Genomic DNA, 20,985 nt, shown 5'->3' with positions numbered 1-20,985 from the left:
CTGTGCTGAAACCGCCTCCTATTGTTTTCAATGGGAGGCTGCTCCACAGTTCGTGTGCCCAAAGATATACGAGTCCTTACCGGGCACGGTTACTGTGCGGACCCCTCGCAAAGCCACAGCAAGAGCCCGCTTGCGGTTCAGAACCATTCAATGTTTGGTCTGCACCATTCAAAAGGCAAACTGCAGTGGTTTCTGCCATGGGATACGAGGCAGATTTTGTCAGGGACATACCCTTAAAGGTCACCTGCACTTGAGTGCGGCTGAACGCACATAAGATCCGCGCAAATTTCTGTGCGAATTTTGGTGCGGATTTGATGCGGTTTTGCTGCAGATCTCACTGTTCCACTGAAAAGGGTGAAAAACGCAGTTAAAACCACAAACATCATTTCAATTTCCGCATGGGAAAAATCTGCAAATTGTACATGAGATTTGTGTGATCTCATACACTTTGCTGGTATTGTAGCACGCTGCGGTTTTTCTGCACAGAGAAAAATCTCACGTATTCCGCAACATGTGCAGGTGGCCTAAAGGGGCACAGTCCTTGCAGCAGCACTTAAAGGGAAGCACCTTTGGAAAACAGCTGTAAAGTTGCAGTCAGCTACACATTTCCTCCATGGACAGGCTGTATATGCCAGATTGAAGCTGCTCCATCCCGGCAAATATAAAGGGTTGCATGTAGGGAATATGGCTGTTACAGACTCCTTAAAGGGGATGCTAAGGGAGCTTCTGATCATTATTTTGGGGCCCAATCATGTGTCGTATAAGAGGTTGCTTTAAAGTATCTATTTTCTATATTCAAGAGCAGGATGGTCTATAATTACATGTACAGTTGCAAGAAAAAGTATGTGAACCCTTTGGAATTATATGGATGTCTGCACAAATTGGTCATAAAATGTGATCTGATCTTCATATAAGTCACAACAATAGACAATCACAGTCTGCTTAAACTAATAACACACAAAGAATTAAATGTTACCATGTTTTTATTGAACACACCATGTACACATTCATAGTGCAGGTGGAAAAAGTATGTGAACCCCTAGACTAATGACATCTCCAAGAGCTAATTGGAGTGAGGTGTCAGCCAACTGGAGTCCAATCAATGAGATGAGATTGGAGGTGTTGGTTACAGCTGCCCTGCCCTATAAAAAACACACACCAGTTCTGGGTTTGCTTTTCACAAGAAGCATTGGATGATGTGAATGATGCCTCGCACAAAAGAGCTCTCAGAAGACCTACGATTAAGAATTGTTGACTTGTATAAAGCTGCAAAGGGTTATAAAAGTATCTCCAAAAGCCTTGCTGTTCATCAGTCCACGGTAAGACAAATTGTCTATAAATGGAGAAAGTTCAGCACTGCTGCTACTCTCCCTAGGATTGGCCGTCCTGTAAAGATGACTGCAAGAGCACAGTGCAGACTGCTCAATGAGGTGAAGAAGAATCCTAGAGTGTCAGCTAAAGACTTACAAAAGTCTCTGCCATATGCTAACATCCCTGTTAGGGAATCTACGATACGTAAAACACTAAACAAGAATGGATTTCATGGGAGGATACCACAGAGGAAGCCACTGCTGTCCAAAAAAAACATTGCTGCACGTTTACAGTTTGCACAAGAGCACCTGGATGTTCCACAGCAGTACTGGCAAAATATTCTGTGGACAGATGAAACCAAAGTTGAGTTGTTTGGAAGAAACACACAACACTATGTGTGGCGAAAAAGAGGCACAGCACACCAACATCAAAACCTCATCCCAACTGTGAAGTATGGTGGTGGGAGCATCATGGTTTGGGGCTGCTTTGCTGCTTCAGGGCCTGGACGTATTGCTATCATCGAAGGAAAAATTAATTCCCAAGTTTATCAAGACATTTTGCAGGAGAACTTAAGGCCATCTGTCCCCCAGCTGAAGCTCAACAGAAGATGGGTGTTGCAACAGGACAACGACCCAAAGCATAGAAGTACATAAACAACAGAATGGCTTAAACAGAAGAAAATACGCCTTCTGGAGTGGCCCAGTCAAAATCCTGACCTCAAACCGATTGTGATGCTGTGGCATGACCTCAAGAAAGTGATTCACACCAGACATCCCAAGAATATTGCTGAACTGAAACAGTTCTGTAAAGAGGAATGGTCAAGAATTACTCCTGGCCGTTGTGCACGTCTGATCTGCAACTACAGGAAACGTTTGGCTGAAGTTATTGCTGCCAAAGGAGGTTCAACCAGTTATTAAATCCAAGGGTTCACATACTTTTTCCACCTGCACTGTGAATGTTTACATGGTGTGTTCAATAAAAACATGGTAACATTTAATTATTTGTGTGTTATTAGTTTAAGCAGACTGTGATTGTCTATTGTTGTGACTTAGATGAAGATCAGATCACATTTTATGACCAATTTGTGCAGAAATCCATATCATTCCAAAGGGTTCACATACTTTTTCTTGCAACTGTATGTGTCCCGTGGCCATATTGCGGCCCGCATACGGCATGTCCCCATTACACGGGACACAGGCCATGTGCATTCCGCATCACGGATGTGGACCCATTCACTTGAATGGGTCTGCAGTCACGGAGATGCGGAACAGAACCCTACGGAAGCACTAGGGAGTGCTTCTGTGGTGTTCCATTCCGTGGTTCTGTTCCGCAAAAAGATAGAACTTGTCCTATCTTTTTGCGGAACGGATGGATAGCGGACCCCATTCAAGTGAAGATCGGTGCCCGTGCATTGCGGACCGCAATTTGCGGTTCGCAGCATGGCCACGGGCAGCACCCGTTCGTGTGCAGGAGGCCTAAGTATGAGCAGTGCAGATCAGCACAGGCAGCTTCTTCCAGGTCTCTGGAAACTCTCCCAAACTCTTATCAAGCTCTCTGTGAAAAATGCAGCAGCATTCCAGCCAGAGTTTACGGAAGATGTCACCCTGCAGCCAGCGCGCACTCCCCCTCCATAAAGCAGCGCTACTGTACTCCCAGAGATGTGACGATCTCACGCCAGTCGATGATTAACCCACATAGTGCGCAACTGGAATTGCGACAGAGCACCAGGGCAGAAAACAAGAAGAAGAAAAAAACATAATAACAACACATACAGAAAAGGAGAACGCAGCCTGACGCCTCTGCCCTGGATTTGAGTTTTTGGACCCTCAAAGCCCGATTAATTTTAGAGTTTTTGGCTTTAAGGCCTTCTGCACACGACCGTGTCCATTTTGCGGTCTGCAAATCACAGGTCTGCAAAATACAGATGTGGTCTGTGTGCATCCTGCAATTTTCTCAGGGCCTATTGTAAAAAAGCCTATTCTTGTCTGCAAAATGGACACGATGATCCGTGTGCTGTCTGTTGTTTTTTTGTGTGGACTCATAGAAATTAAAGGGTCCATGTGCAATCCAAAAAAATGCGGATCGGACACGGACCAAAAAATACGGACGTGTGCATGAGGCCTAACTGTGACTGCAGGCAATGAGCATGCTCACATGGAGAATTGCCATGCATGGGCTACTGCCTCTTCACCAGGGGCGTAGGTATAGGGGGTGCAGAGGTAGCAGTCGCTACCGGGCCCAGAAGCCTGAGGGGGCCCAAAGACCCTTGTGCCACACAAGAAGACACCAGTATTATAGAAAGTGCATGCTGGTCAAGTTACACCTCTGGCTGAAAGGAAGGGGTTAGGTCAAGAATTCCGCATGGGGGGGAGCGTTTTAATTTTTTCCTCAGGTAGCACGAAGGCTATGTTCTTCCCTGTCCCTGCAAACAAATCACTGACGGAAGGGGGCCCAAGCTGAACTCTTGCACCAGGGCCCATGAGCCTTTAGCTACGCCCCTGCTCTTCACCAACCATGGCAACCTGGTAGACCCTATTCTAGGGATTAGTGTGTGTTCCAGTAGTCATACCCCCACCAAGCACAGTTTTATGGCATATCTAACTGATATATTAATAAAATTAAAGGGGTTTAGCCTTCAGGACATTCCGTAATTTCATACGAACCTGCAGGAAATCATCTGATCACCAGAGGTCCTGCAGAAGAAAGTTGAAACCATGGTGAAATGCTGATAGTTCTGGTGGAACCTACAGGGGAAATGTGATGTGGTATAACATGTAGTAATAGACATGGAGTGGGTTGTCCACACATAGATGGTACCCTAGCAGTTTTAACCTTCTCTCATCCACCAGCTGGGCATGACCCCATACCCTGCACGTTTCCCTGCACAGACGTTGGACTTAGCAGTATGCCATCAGATTCAGTGATGGGAATGGTGGTAAAGCCTTTTCCAGAAACAGCGCCTCTCTCATCCATAGGCTGGTACTGTAACTGGTACTGCACTTCAATCCTATCCTATTGAATGCAAAAACTGCACACAGAAGGTGTATTTTTAGTAACATAAATGCAAAAACACTTAATCTGCAAGATACTAAGTAAATCAAGTTCTCCACTCTGAGAAGTCTCGAGCAAAATGTCAAGAGAAGAAAACATCCTCTAGGACAAGAGGAAATCCTCCGAACTGTGTGAGGCTATAGAGAAACAGAAGTGTGCGGGAACCGCTGCTGAAACAATTAGGCCGCCTGCACTAACAATGACTCTCGGCAGAAAAACAAGCCGAGCATTGTTCCAGCATTGCCTTCATCTTCTGAACTGACCTAACATGTGAACGTCCAACTAGAAAGCAGCAAGGCCCCTAAATGATAGCAAAGTAACTTTATTTTTAGCTACTTTGCCTGGTTTTACGCCAATTTTAAGAAATTGATATCTTGTTTCCAATTATAAAAATAACTGCAGGTTTGAAGGTTGCCATTGGAAACAGACAACTGTTGAGCCTCACCACGCTGTCAGTCATGTGACTTAATGGCGCTAGCTATCTATGTATTCATCAGTTTCCACAATACAAAGGCATAAATGCACCAACCTACAAATGCACATTTGCAAATTCTCACTCTTGTCACAGATTTTTTCTTTTTTTTTATAAATATATATTTTTATTTTCCAGATCATAGTATTAATACATAAAACAATAATAATCACAACGGTATGCCTAGCATCTTGTCACAGATTTCGACAATAAATTTCACCCTTGGCACCGAAATGTGTCACATGTAACACATTTGCGGGAAAATCTGAGGAGGTCAATATCCTCCGTGTCTAGCCTTGCCCTAAGAATGACACTTCCCAGAATACAAATTGTAAGAGGAAGCTCTGTGCAGACATTGAACCATCACGGAAGAATTGCGAATGCAGCTCTGGAGTATAATACAGGTTCTACTGGACTATAACTCAGGATCAGTACAAGATAAGTAATGTGATCTATGCGTAAAATCAATCAACTTTTTATGAATATTGTATTAGGAGGTCATCACGCATAGGGTCTGTTCTCTTAATAAGGGTGCATTCACATGAGCAAAATGTGGATCCGCAAAAAATATGGATGATATCCGTGTTGCATCAGTTTTTTTTGTGGACCCATTGTAACAATGCCCGTTATTGTTCTTTTTTGCGGGCCTGCGGAATGAACATACGGATGCGGACAGTGCATAGTGTGCTATCCGCATTTTCTGCGGCCCCGTTGAAATGAATGAGTCCGTATCGGACCCGCAAAACACGTGGATCAGATGTGGAGCAAAAATACGGTGGTGTGAATGGGTCCCAATAATCTGAGCAACTGTTAACAGTCGTGTGGTAGCTCGCCTGTTTCTGAACCCCCCCGTACATGTAGGTTGTAATAGGTGGGCATATGCCCTGGGCAGCTTTATTTGCGGCCTCCACCATCCTGTTGATTCTGCATAGCATTATCATGAAAGGTAGAAGTAGGACCCCCACATATCAGGCATTTATAGCATATCCTAAGGTCATGATATACATACTTACCAACATCGCTGTTGGCAAATTTGGTGCAGGTAAGCTCCACCCCCAAATCCAACTGGAAACACCCACTTTTAGGTGTGGCTTAAATAAGCCCTGCCCATTTTTTGTTGTTGCCTGGGACAACCCGAATTTCGCCTGGACTGTCTCTGAAAATTAGGGACAGTCCTGCAAATTCGGAACTGTTGGCAATTATGGATATAGTTGTCTGTCACCAGAATACCCCTTTAATGGGCAGCCCCATTGATTTTAAGGTAATGTATAATTAACAGGAGACCCTCGGTTGAACCTGCCCAAGTAGTGAATGTAAAATCCAGCACCAACCCGTAGGGAAGATCAGTACGTTACGTCACCGATCCATGGCACGTTCATGCCTAGAAAACAGTAGACAAAGGATCCAGCGCACTTGATAAAAATATTTTATTCCATAAATTGCATTTGCAGTCTTGACGCGTTTCAAGCGATTGACGGTCTTAATCATAGACAGTCTATGAATTGGTCGAAACGCATGAGGCCTGTCTTGAAGAAGTGCGTTTTTGAATGCAACTTATGGAATAAAGTTGCATTTTTATCAAGTACGCCGGATCCCTTTGCTACATCATACAAGAGCCTGTCATTTTAACACGGCAATGAGATTTTTAAAAGGCTCCAGTACAGTTATACAAGAAAAAAACATTTCAGTCAGATTTTTTTTTTTTTTGCTTGACGCCCTATACTGTTGGTGCCAGGCCCTTTATCTTTACAAATCCTCGAGTTCACTTAAGTGTAAAATGTGTTTTCACGAGTTAAAGCCGCAGACAAGGGAAAATGGAAAAGGGCAAAGAAAATCAGAACGCAGCCAAGAAACTTTATGACAGGTTTTTAATGTCTACAGAGCATGACGGACCTGAGAATACAGACGTCACATGAGCCGTTCTTAGAGCTACAGGTCCCCGGCGGACAGACTGCACCGCAGATTTCTTATGGTGCTCCGTATAGATAACCTACACACGTCACATGCCCATACTTACCAAGGTTTAGGTTGGTAAAATTGGGCATACAAAACCTTGCTCCTGAGAACCCCCCAACTCCATCTAGAAATGTCCACATATGGTCTGGGTTATCATTAGCCCCATCTGTTTTTGGCCCGGGACTGTCTCTGAAAATTGGCAACTATGCGTACCATAAACCGGATTTATTAAATTGTCCAACAGAACAGATGTCCATAGTGACCAATCACAGTACAGCTTTCACTTTTCAAGAGCACTATAAGAGATGAAAGCTGAGCTGTGATTGGTTGCTAAGGGCAACAAACACAGAAACATGGGCAACGGAGTAAAAAACAATATGGCCGACATTACCGCACTCAAAAGGGCTGTTGTGACCCTGCTTTCCTATCATATCTATAGGAATGAAATACATACAGTTACAGAATTAAAGAAGCAACTCTGACAAGTGCCCCTGAAAGCCCTACAGACACACTTACAATAGAGCCAATGAGGCGAATTGAAGGGGGTCTTCCTATATCCATAGCTGAGATTGAAATTCCCACAGTTGCCATCAGTCCTGGATTTGCAGGTAGTGTCCCTAATTTTCAGAGACAGTGCTTGAAAATTCAAGCTGTCCCAGGCCCAAAATGCGTGAGGCTTATGCAAGCACTGCCCATAATTGGACAGTTCTGGCTATTTAGGGGCGGGGATTACATGCCCGGAATTTACCAATTACAACATTGGCGAGTATGGAACACAAATCTTATGCAGCAAAAGGTGGCTGGGTTATAGACATAGCCAAATCGGTTGAGCTACACTGAGTACTTCTCCTATCTGGTGGTGAGGGCCATGGACACAGCCAAGCGGGCTCCAATTTACTTCTGTAGAAGTTATGGAAGCAGTGTAGCTCAACCCATTGTGGGAGCCTGCTTGGCTGCGTCCATGGCCCTGACCACCACATAGGACAAGTACTCCGATCCCGGCCATGAATGATAGAATTACCTCTTTGACCCGAATTCTTTTTTGGTTTGCAAGAAAAACAGAGAACTGAAAATAAAGCGCATAAACCATAAAAAAGAGCATGCAAGCAGTTTTGTAGTACAAAACGGACTTTCTCAGCACAAAATATATAAGTGAATGTTGAATAAACCCGTCAAAAATGTGCCCGAAAATAACAAGCTTCACAAAATGGCCATATTTACCCAAAACAACAATTCATGTCACAAGTTATAATTTATCAAAAAATGCTAATAAGTTGCAACCGACTGATAGATCCCTAATCATTGTCTACCACAAACTGAGTCCTACATATTGAAATTATTTAGGGGGGCCCGTCAGTCGCTTTGACCATGCAAAACCTCTGATGCTAGGTAGGGGCTGGGGAGAGCAGTACACATATACTATATAAAAAGCTTTTATCATCAAGAGTAGTGTGAATATGAAGTTTTATCCTGCCAGGTTCTTTTCCTGCACTGTAAAGTGCTCTCTGTATTGAGCTGCTTCACAGCCCCTCCCTTCTCCTCTGCTTGCCAGCTGGTTGGATGCTACAGCTGGACTGTGAAGCAGCTCAATGCAGAGAACACTTCACAGTGAAGCTCCGCCATTGGCACTTCCAGGAGCAGAACCTGGCAGAATAAAACTTCATATTCACACTACTTCTGAGAAAAACTCCACAAAAGTTACTGTATGTTTGTCTTGCTCTCCCAAGCCCCTACCAGGTGCTGTCAATAGTTTAGTATGGTCATAAGTGCTGATAGATGCTCTTTAAGCTAGCCATACATAAAAGATAATCATCAGCCGGAATGATGCCAATCAGTCATCTTTTCGATTGTTCATATTAAGGATCCGACTATCAACATAACAGAACAGAGAAGTAAAAAAAACACTTAAAAAAACACATTGCACACAAAGTGGTCAATGATCAGTCGCATTTAGCTGGTCATACCATATACTTCCAAAATCCAACCTGACAGATGGCAATCTGCCATCACATTCGTGTTTAATACATAATTGACTGCCGGTTGACATGGTCTCAGTTGAGCCATTTTGTCCCACATTTTTCTTTTGCGTTTGTGCAGCTTTTAACCTCTCTATATCACTAACCTGGGGCAGACTTCCCATTTTATAGCATTGCATCCTTACAAGATAAGAATTTCCAGCTATCTGAGCCTGGACCGAGTTCGCGGAGATCGCTGCAGATATCTTATCGTCAGAAACTGTTGAAAAGTTCTTTCATCTGGACCTCTAGGCAATGTTGTCAGTAAGGAGCTCGCTAATCGCTCATCTGATGTTTTGGCCGATAAAACACTTTCTGACATTTACAAGCTCCGAGCAGAAAACGACAGAGAGAAGCTCCAGAGTGATGAGTAGATACATCATACAGATATATTATATTACCAGGGATAAGTTTACTATCTTCTTACAAGGCTTTGGTGAGCATTTCCTCCTGCCTCTGAAGGACCCGCATGAACCCCAAACCTTTAGTACATGTTACTTTCTGCTTCTTCTAACCATGATCTGACACCTCGTAACCTTCTATGACCATAGACAATAGACTTGTAACAGGAAACTCCACCAATTTCTATGGGATCCAGTGACAATTTCAGACGTCCTTGATGTCTAATTACCTAGGCTTTGGTGTCTCAATGGAGATAAGCAGCGCCACAGTTGGCTGATAGGGGGGGTAGGTAGCTGACAGCCAAAGCTTAAAGGGGTTCTCCAGGCTATAAAAAAAAATCAGGCAGCTTTCTGACCTGTTGTGAGAACATAGTCTTACTCTCTACTCTGTACTGACTCTCTACTACTGTATGTTGAAAGTGTTCTGATGGAGGGGTAAGTACTGTAAATGCAGCTTAAAAAGCTTTGGTACATGTTAATTTCTACTTCTTCTAACCATGAACTGACAAGATCGTCTGGCAAGTTCTTACTCCTCTGTCGAAGGTGTTTCAAATGAGGTGTATGCAGCTTAAAACTTACTAAAACCTACTAAGGGTTCATGCACATGGTTGTGTTTTGTGGTCCACAAGTCGTGGATCCGCAAAACACGGATGCCGGCCGAGGGTGTGCTGTCATTTTTTTTTTTACTCCTGCAGAAATGTTCTATCCTTGTCCGAAAAACGGAGAAGACTAGGACATGTTCTATTTTTTATGGGCCGCGGAATGGACTTAAGGATGCAGACAGTACGTGTGGCCCCATTGAGATGAATGCATTACGACCACGTGCATGAGCCCTAAAACAGGAAGACTCAGGAACACGTTCAGTCGGGATCAGAGTGGAAAACCCCCCAGCCAGTCAGAGCGCAGCTGAGGTGGCGGAATTGGCAGCCTGGCGGAGAGGTAAGTACTGACCAGACTATCTTCCCGCAACAGGTCAGAAGGCTGCTGGATTTTTTCTTTTTAAAACCTGGAGAACCACTTTAAAACTCAATTCTTACATTATTATTCTTGTGCTTTTTTACTGTTCCTTTTTTATTTTCTTTTTCTTTTTTTTTAATCAGTCCAAAAACCGGAAAATAAAACAACAAACCATGGTCAATTCAATGGCTTTGAAACACATGATTTTGGCCGCGGGTTTCAGCACTGATTTGGTGCAGAAAACAGGCCGAATCTGTGCTGAAACCGCCTACCATTGTTTTCCACGGGAGGCCACATCGCAGTTCTCGCGGTCAAGGTTTTTAGCCATGCGCTAAGAATGTACAGGTCCATGCTCAGCGCTGTTGCTGCGTGGACCCCTAGCCAAGCCGCAGTGGGAGCCTGCTTTTGTTTTAGCTCCATTCAATGAAGTTAAAATTATAGCGGGTCTGCATGTAAACACACAGCACAGCGGATTTTATCGCAAACAAGACCCTCCATCTGAACATACCCTTACTTTTCCAGTTTTTAAATATTCAGTGGGGACCGGATTTTTTTTAAAACAGGGCTAAAAAGGCTACATTTTCTAGTCAAGTAAAAAAAAAATTAAGAAATGAAAAAACAAAAAAAACGTGTTGCCTTGATAAACACAGGAAAATAATATTTGAAAGCCATTTTGTAATTCCGTTTTTTTTCTGTATCAGTTGCTCCATCCATTATTGTTGTTATTAATAGCAATAATGACAATAATAATTTCTAAAAAATGCCCTCTCTGCAAACCCAGCTCTGTTTGAAATACACCACCAAGGATGATGAGAATTATAGCTCTAGGCTCTAGCTATCTTCTTCAGAATTTTCTGCCGATCCACTACGTGCACACAGCGCAGGAGAGACAATGGTCTGGATTTCACCATCAGGCGGCTGAGCAGCACTTTTCTCTCCTCCTTCAATTATAACTGGGCAGTGAGCAGGCTAAATACACAATAATTCAAGGAGCAAGGAAATATTATCCAAGACCACAGGAAGTCAGAGGAGACAGCGTTCTGGGCAGGCCTGGCAAACAGTCTGTGTTTGTACTGCAGCGAGCGAGCACAACCTGGTCACTGAGGCCAAATTCATCCCAGAGCTTTCTCACTGCTGCGGAGGATAAGACGGCATATGTTTTCTTGATAGCGTCCTTTCCTCTAGAACGCAATGTACTTGATGGACAACAGATAATTCCAAATCAACTTTATTTGTTGCCATCACATTAACTATTTTAATAGGGTCAGCGCCGGTGTAAGTCAAAGGGTCAGAATTTTTTAATTACTTTTCTGTATAAACCAAGTAAGTGAAATCCTTGATGGTCAATTTGAGATTCCTCGTGCACACTGCTGCTCTACTACATACTACGACACCTTCTTCCCATAGCTCCCACTGTACTGTGTGCATGCTTGGCCTGCTCTCTCCTTCTCCCCTTCTGCCAAAGGCGTGCAAGTCCTTTCTTATATTTCTGCTATGTCCAACCGTGAGGGTAGCCCCAAACGGATGTCTGGTCCATCTCAGTAGTGTACTGGGAGCCAGAAGCAATCTCACCCAAATAATGTGCAGTAAAGTCTAAAGCCGTAACATGGATTACCTTTACTGACTTTTAAATGGTCCTCAACCTTCTGAAGAATATCAATACTTCTTTATCAGAGGTTGGTTCTTAGCACAGTTGCTTCTCTGTCAGCTTTTCATTCACAGGGATGGAGTCTCCCTGGATAAGAATCCTTTTCTCCTGCCTCAGCTCATCTGGCATACACACCAGCAGTTGCATTCAAGCTTTCTCTCTTGGCTTACTTGCCAGAAATTCAAAAACATATTTTACCCTAGTCTGATCTCTTTAGCCGGGGGAAATAGGACCAGCCCACTACCCAGCAACTAAGAACTTCCAGTTAACTAATTCCTACCCATATGCAGCCTTTTGGAATACAAAAAGCCACATTCGCCATTTGTACCACCAAAAGTGCAAAGTTAGCATCACAGTAAACATTTTAACAATTTTAGCAGTGAACCAATAGCATTAACCCTTTAGCAGTGAACCACGGCATTAACCCTTTACCAGCGAACCATAGCATTAACCCTTTAGCAGTGAACCACAGCAATAACACTTTACCAGTAAACCACAGCATTAACCCTTTATCAGTGAACCACTGGGTTACTGCAGATGGTATTGTGCTGGTATACTATGATTAAATCTGGCCATAGACAAAAAGATTTGTCACTGATCCAAATATTTTTGCCATTTAAAGGGGCATACATTAAAGCTATGTTCTATGATAGGAATAATTTTCCATATGGTACGTTCATTGCTGTGGATCATACTGACTAAAATGTTAGTGTCAATGACCATCTTTATAAGGTACTACTTAAAGTGAGGTTCCTCCCCCAAACTGGTCACCCGACAAAATGGCTGCCCATATTTGTTACCTGAAGTGAAATCATGTGCAGCGACTGTACATTCAGAAATAGATCAGTAGCTGATGAATCTGCATATTTCAGACATTTCACATGCTGGGAACCTCACATTCTTTCCAAAACGTCTGTGCACTGTTTAACTAACCAGCCACGAAACAAAGGCGAGACAGACTATAACCAAACACATAGTACATACAGATAGGGTAGTAGATAGCATGCTAAGGAAACCACATCCACACAAGCTCAATAACTCACAGGCTTTATTATAGAAGTACAGATGTAGCAGAGCTGACTTTGCCATTTGCTCTCATATTTTCTTTTATTTTTTACATTGCAAGCAAATTATTATATAATTGTTTTAACTCAGACAGTTATCACAATGCATGAGCAATGGGGGGTGTACATAGACAAGAGAAGCATCATACTAGAGATCAAATTAGGTCATTTTCCGGTGCTACACCTCTATTCACCTTGGTCAGGAAAATTTGGTGCTTGTTGCCCCCGTCACCATTCCATGACACTTGGGTCTACACCTTTTTCATAAGATCAAGGGGCGGACTGGGCATAAACCGTAAAGAGAAATTTTCTTGGTGGGCCAATGCCCAGGGGGACCACCTAAGCCCTCCTCACAGCCACCGGCCGGGTACATAGCAATCTGATGCTCTCACATTTACATAATGCTTGGAGCATCAAGACTTATGCATCTGGATGGCAGCAGAAAGTGCTCTCCTGAATTCAACTGTATTGCCTTCCTCAGGATGGCAATACAGTTGAACGCTGCAGCTGGGGTAGCAGTATTTTGTGATGCACTGTGCTATTTGGTTCTGCTAGGGTGGTATTTTCTACTGAACTACAGTACTGCTGGCCCCTCCTACTTATGTTTCCCTGCCTTCTGTCAATTTAGACCCACCTACAACATGGGGCCACTTTTATTTTATTTTTTTGCAGGGCTACTTTAAGTTTCCAATCCACCTCTGATAAGATCTGTGGACAGGGGTTCCCCGACAGGTTAGGGGTGCAGCCAGCCTTACCTGGGCACCTTTTCTCTAGGAGCCCCATAGCATATTCTGCCTTTATGGTACTCCAACCCATGTAAACTACTCAGTCACAAAGACCTGTATGGGATAGAAACTAAATAAGAATGCTTCCATTCACTGACAGAAAAGAGATCTTGAAAATAGTTAGGAATCATAGAGCACAGTATGTTGGAAGTCAATAAACTTCATTTATATAAAAAACAGAAACCCTCTTTAACCCCTTCAACCACTGTGATGTACCAGTACGTCACAGTGGTTGAAGTAAGGTATGAAGCGGGCTGCTTCGGTGAGCCCGCTCCATATGCGGCAGATGCCAGCTGTATCATACAGCAGACACCCGACCACAATGACGGGGAATGGCGATCACACCTAACCGCATCATTTAACCTCTCAGATGCCGTGATCAACACCGATTGTGGCATCTATGATGCAAGGCAGAGGGATGCAGCTCCCTCTTCCTTCCAATCGAAGTCCCCGCAGTGAGATCACGGGGCTCTGATTGGTTACAATGGCAGGCTGAATGCTTCTGAAGCCTCCCAGGCCTGTCATGGTAAGCTCCCTGCTAAGCTGTGCATGAAGCACAGCTCAGCAGGGAGCATGTCAGAATCCTGTTCAACCTAATAGATCACTATTAGGGTGAATGGGGCACGAGATCAAAAGATCCCAGGTTCTAGCCCCCTGTGGGGGTTAAAAGTTATAACTATAAAAAAGTTATAACTATAAAAAAAACATTAGAATATTAAAAGTTTAAATCACACCCCATTCCCAATTTTACATATAAAAATATATTAATTTTTTTTTAATTCCTGTGTAGTGAACTGAAAAAAAATTAAGACTACTCGATTCGCTATTTATTAGTCAACCCCCCCCCCCAAATTTTTTTTTAATTACAGCGATCAAAAAGACTAACATACCACAAACATTTTACCAATAAAAACTACAATTCGTTCTGCAAAAAACAAGCCCTCATACAGCTCTCAAGTTATGACTGACAGAACATGGCGATGCAAAGAAAAGTTATATTTTTTCCAATATTTTTTTTTTTTTAAAGTAGCAAAAAAAATATATAAAAGTTTGGTATTGCTGTATTTGTATTGAGACCGAGAATAAAGACATCATGTCATTTTTAGCAAACAGTGAAAGCTGTGATGTAAAAAAAAAAAAAACCTTGGCGGAATGTTTTTTTTTTTCATGGAATGGGTGCAATTTGAGACCACATCTTTCTTATAGTGGCCACTTCAGGAGAAATGTGGTATTACATGGCGACCATTCTAAGTCCTTCAGAGCTGGAGACGATCTCTGTAGACATTTTCTGCTCTGGCTGATAGAGAGGGTGCCGAGAAGAGGACAACCATTTAATTGTTAATTTATTCCTAAATTAATTATTAAATAACATTTTTTTAAACAATTATGTTTATAATATTTCTTTAATAAATGATGGAGAATGATTAATTTCTTTTCTTCAGTTTCTAGTCTTGACACAAGACTGAAAGAGTAATCAGTTTTACTTAAAACTAGGGGAGGAAATGTCTCTTACATCCTCGATTGCCTGGAACCACCTTTTACCATCTGTAAACATCTGCCCAGTAATTAGGGTACAATCCGGTTTGGACAAATTGTTGATGTTGTCTGAACCAATCCCCACGAAGCAGAAGGGGACAAACCTTCGACAAAAGACTAATTGGTATAGGGGATTAGTCGTTACACTTCCTATTTCTGCTCCTGATGCCGTAAGATCCCTGGAACCACCCATCATAAATATTGTCCACATACAGTAAACACGTAACTTGTGCAAAGGCAAGATAAGATTGGCATCTTTCTCCTGTCACCACCAGCTTCATGGCGGGTAAGCCCAGGCATCGTCCTGTTCTAGGAAACAGCCTTCATGTGTTTCATCAACCCTCTTAAAACTCAACGATACAAAACAGTACATGAAAAGGCATGTAATAACTCCAAGTACCAGGTTAGATGTTGGCTGGCAAATAAAAATATACTTTAATTATTGAAATCGTACATTTCTACGAGAAAAATAGCTCTAAAGTCGCCCATTTTGAGTCTTCTGTTTACAAAACTGTTACATAACACTGACTGTGTTATGTAAACAGAAGACAGAGGAGCATTGCTAAGGCTCAAAATGGGCCACTTTAGAGCTATTTTTCTAATAGAAATGAACGATTTCAGTAATTAAAGTATATTACAAAAATGGTCAATATCACTGCCCCTATACATTTTAAAAATAAAAAAAAAGAATGAAAGTTACACTTTAAATTCAGCTTTGACCGCTCTATGTAAATTTACGTCATAGCATTATCTTTAAAGGAAATCTGTCACCAGCGACCTCACTATCCAACTGTTTGCATGGACACATAGCTGTGGTTCACCTGATTAAAAACCTGTTTTTCTTTTGTTGATCTGAGTTACTGTACTTTTTCTTAATATGCAAATTAGGACTTTGGTGCAATGAGGGCGTCACCTTTGCTCTTGTTGCCCCCAAACTACGGTACTTTCTCTGGTCAGCCCCTCCCAGGCTGCTTTGATTGATAGGGCCAGGCAGTAGCAAAGCAATGAGTCAGTGGAGAAGAGCTTGGGTGCAACAAGAGCAATGGTGACACCCTCACTGCATCAAAGGCACCTTATGTGCACCTAATTTGCATATTAAGAAAAAGTACAGTAACCAGAGAACAGAGCCTCAGATCAACAAAAGAAAAACAGCGTTTTAAATCAGGTGAACTACAGCTATGTGTCTATACAGCTGGATAGGGAGGTCGCTGGTGACAGGTTTCCTTTAAAAAATGAATTCCAAGTCTGGACATTTAGCATTATGCAGCAGTACTCTGACTAACCTTTTACTTTCTGGCCTTTTTTGTTTGTTTTAATATTTTATTTTTTATTTTCTATTCTTTTAAATTTATTTTTACCTTTTTATTTCAGAAGTTTAAACCATAAAAAGCATAAAAAATTGATTATTCTCTAAAGGAGATGTGACACTTTGATTTTGTTGTATGATTTGCGGTTGGTATGTTATTGAGCAGGAGGAACTAAGCAGAGTGATACATAGTTTTCTGGGGGGAAAAAACAGTATAACTTGTATTCTAATAAGGTTAGGAGTCCGGTAGGCGGAGCTATCAGTGACTGATAGTTATCAAACAATGGCACAAAAAAATAATCACTTTTCCTAAAAAAAGTTATGCATGGAACCAATCTAAACTAGTAAAACAGCAGCCATGGAACACAATAATGTAATGATAATCCAGAACCACCAACAAACGTAGATGAAAAGTGGTGAAAAGCAACAGGAATGTAGATTGTAGTAAGAGCCGCATTTCACATAGACAGTAGGAACAACAATATAGTCTGCAGGTCTGTCTGTGACGCTAAAGGTGCTGGGTTCAACGGGTGTTGTGGTTAGAATAAGTTTCCCCTATCCACTGGATAGGAGATTAGTGGGGGTTCAAAAGCTGGGACCCCCAAGATAATAAGAACAGAGGACACAATTCCGTCATTTAAATGAAGCATTGTCGAGCATGCGCACCACCATTCCATTTAAAGTCTATGGAACTGCCGGATATAGCTAAGCGCAGTATTCGGCTATCTCAGACAGTCCCACAGACTTTGAATGGAGAGGTGGTGGGCATGGTCGACCAGTACTTCGTTCAAATGCCAGGTCCTTCGTTCTCATGATTGGGTGGATATCAGCAGTTGGACCCCCACCAATCTAACATTTGAAGGGGTTGTCTCGTCATAGACAATGATGGCATATCGCTAGGATAAGCCCCCATTGTCTGATAGGTGTGGGTCCCACAATGTAACTCTCTGCATAACTGCATTAGGGTACTTTCACACTTGCGGCAGGACGGATCCGACATGCTGTTCACCATGTCGGATCCGTCCTGCGGCTATTTCGCAGTGCTGCTGGACCGCCGCTCTGTCCCTATTGACTATAATAAGGACGGGGGTAGAGCTCCGGCGCAGCACGGCGGTGCACGGCGAAAGCCGCCGGACTAAAAAGCCTGACATGCAGTAATTTTAGTCCGGCGGCCTTTCGCCGTGCACCGCCGTGCTGCGCCGGAGCTCTACCCCGTCCCCATTATAGTCAATGGGGACGGAGCGGCGGTCCGGCGGCACGGCGAGATAGCCGCAGGATGGATCCGACATGGTGAACAGCATGTCGGATCCGTCCTGCCGCAAGTGTGAAAGTAGCCTTAATATGAATTATTATATTATTGGGAGTGTCATGAATAGAGGCGTATAACTCCACTGGACTAGATGAGGCGTATAACTCCACTAGACTAGATGAGGCGTATAACTCCACTGGACTAGATGAGGCGTATAACTCCACTGGACTAGATGAGGCGTATAACTCCACTGGACTAGATGAGGCATATAACTCCACTGGACTAGATGAGGCGTATAACTCCACTGGACTAGATGAGGCGTATAACTCCACTGGACTAGATGAGGCATATAACTCCACTGGACTAGATGAGGCGTATAACTCCACTGGACTAGATGAGGTGTATAACTCCACTACACTAGATGAGGCGTATAACTCCACTGGACTAGATGAGGCGTATAACTCCACTGGACTAGATGAGGCGTATAACTCCACTGCACTAGATGAGGCGTATAACTCCACTGGACTAGATGAGGCGTATAACTCCACTGCACTAGATGAGGCGTATAACTCCACTGGACTAGATGAGGCGTATAACTCCACTGGACTAGATGAGGCGTATAACTCCACTGCACTAGATGAGGCGTATAACTCCGCTGCACTAGATGAGGCGTATAACTCCACTGCACTAGATGAGGCGTATAACTCCACTGCACTAGATGAGGCGTATAACTCCACTGCACTAGATACAGATACAATTAATCACTTTGAAGAACCTGTTTATTTCTCTTCTTGTAACTCTTACCCTTCCACTATATCCTGCAGGGTGAAGCAGGTCAGGTTGCTAGGTAACCACTTAGTTTCCTGTCTGAGTGACCACCTGTTCTGTACATGAAAGTGATCACAGGACGTTCTACCTGCCGTACAAGAGACTATCTCCTTATATGATACTTCTTCTCAGCACACAAAAAAAATCTCTGAGACAGTATGAGAAAAACAAGCAAGATAAAGGGAGAAACAAGAAGAGAGAGGGTTTCCTTCACCCGGGGTAAAGATTCAGTTTGGCACTTTAGTCCTAAATCTAAATATCCTAGCTAAGGTATGTAGGTGCTATGGGCTGCACCCCCGCACCAACCACCTTGGGCTCTTGCTCCACCACCCTGCTCGCAGATACACACCCCTGGTTAACTGGACTCCTCCATGACCACTATAGTCATACCTCCCAACTCCCAAACTTTAATTTTAAGTCCCTCTCTGCCTAGGAATGCCCCCCAAACCTAGAAATGCCTCATTTATGCAAATTTGCACACTGAACATAGTTGCCAACAGTCTTGAATTTGCAGGGACTGTCCCTAATTTTCAAAGTCAGTCCTTGCAAATTTGGGTTATCCTGCACCTAAAATGGGCAGGGCCTATGTATGACCTACCCATTAATGGGTAGTCCTGCAGTTTGAGGTGGACCTTAATTTACCAACTGCAATGTCGGTAAGTGGATTGTATTTGTTTTATATGGCGGAGGTATACATCAGAAGTATTCGCCGAAAAAAACCTCTGACGCATGCTAACATATAGCCATATGTTGTGCTGTGTACTTTTCTTTGGCCCACCGTATAAAAAAATTAAAAATAACAAAAAACAGACAGAGGCCAAAAAGACACTAATGGGGCCTAAGGCTACTCTCAGTTTTATGCGCCGGGAGCTTTGCTGGGCATCTGCTAAATGAATTCACCATAACGCAGTGTGAATATAGACTAAGCCATGCAAGTTATGGTTTGCAGGACAGTCATAGAGAAACCGTATGACTATGGCCCTTGCTGACACTGTCCACTAGAATGCTGGGATTGTCATTCTGACTGTCTCCCCATCAGGAAAATAGAATGGCAGCATAAAAAGGTAAAGTGCTGGGGAAATAAAAGGACATTGTTATTCTTCACATTGTAAAGGTCTCTTGACACGACCTGATGTAGCAAGTGATTGTTGTAAAGGAAGTGTTCCTTCCTGACTGTCTCCTGCTCATCAGTGGACGTGAAGCACTGGATTTACATGCAGTGATCTCCTCCACGGTATGGGGAGGAGTGATCGCTAATGCGATTGCTCGTCCCCATACAGCATCATTGGATGCCGGCAGCAGAGGCTGTTTAGATGACGCAATCTGCTGCCGGCAAATGATGATTTAGTTGCCCTATTAGAGAAACGCTTGTTCATCACGTACTTGGTGGCACTTTTACATAGGCATTGTAATCGAACATTAGGCATTGTAAAGGGGTGAGCCCCATAGAAGTGAATAGAGCAGTGCGCTTACCATTCATTTCTATGTGTGCGCTGCTCAGCTATTTTCGGCAGTCCCAGAGAAATGAAAGGATGGTGGCCGCGCACGTTTTTCTTCACTTTGCGGGCTCCTTTCTAAAGATACGTGCAGGTCCCAGAGGTCCTAGCTGTAGTGTCCCACTAGATAGGCGTGGGCACTACACAAGGGTCAATTGGTGTGTGCGTTACTCATCCTCACTAGGGACAGAAATGTCATATTTAATTGTGCATCTTTTGTATTTTCTAATGTGTTTTTATATGCAATGTTCCCCTGTATGATGCAATAGCAGGCCTAGTTGGATGCAGTTAGTCATCCCAGACGTTAGAGGGAGTTAGAGAACCCCTAGTATAACGGTCCAGGCCCAGACAGGGAGTTCAAGGTCAGGAGTCTGCAGAGGCAAGTTAGAAGGCACAAGCCAGAGCCTCCTCCTGACATGCAGCTAGACAGCCCAGGCTTCTAGTTGTTATCAGGAGGCTAGTAGAGGGATCCTAGCCTACCTGCTGATCAAGAGAGCCATGGTTAGCTCAGAAGATTCACCCCAGGGGAAGAGTTTGCTTCCTGGGAGAAAACCTGCAGTTTCCACCAAGTCAAGCAGAGTCAGCATGTCCAGCTAGTACAAGTAAGCTGAAGGGCAGAAAGGGTAGTAATGTAAAGCAAGGATGAGTACCTGAGGAAGATTGTTACCAAGGATAAAAGCCAGCATTGAGGCATCCGGGCCTTGGGATTGAAACCAGACAGGAGTTCTAAGGAACAGTGTACACTATCTCCGAGGAGACGGTACAGCCTGATTCTGAGTGTGTTGTTGTTTACCCTCTGAGTATCTTGCAAGGAAACAGTATACCTGCCATAATTGTGAAAGCCTGCTTGCGAAGTGATATGTGGAACTGAGTTGACATCCAACTGTATAAAGTTGAATTGATCACAGTA

At 43.3% G+C, this 20,985-nt stretch overlaps 1 protein-coding gene across 1 annotated transcript in view; it reads right to left on the bottom strand.

Moving 5' to 3' along the window:
* Window positions 1-20,985, bottom strand: part of EPAS1 (endothelial PAS domain protein 1) — a 135,915-nt gene that overhangs the window by 73,310 nt on the left and 41,620 nt on the right.

Source organism: Bufo bufo, chromosome 4 (assembly GCF_905171765.1).
Source record: "Bufo bufo chromosome 4, aBufBuf1.1, whole genome shotgun sequence".
Lineage (NCBI taxonomy): Eukaryota > Metazoa > Chordata > Amphibia > Anura > Bufonidae > Bufo > Bufo bufo.
Note: the sequence above shows the minus strand (reverse complement) of the source record. Positions and strands in the feature narration are given on the sequence as shown.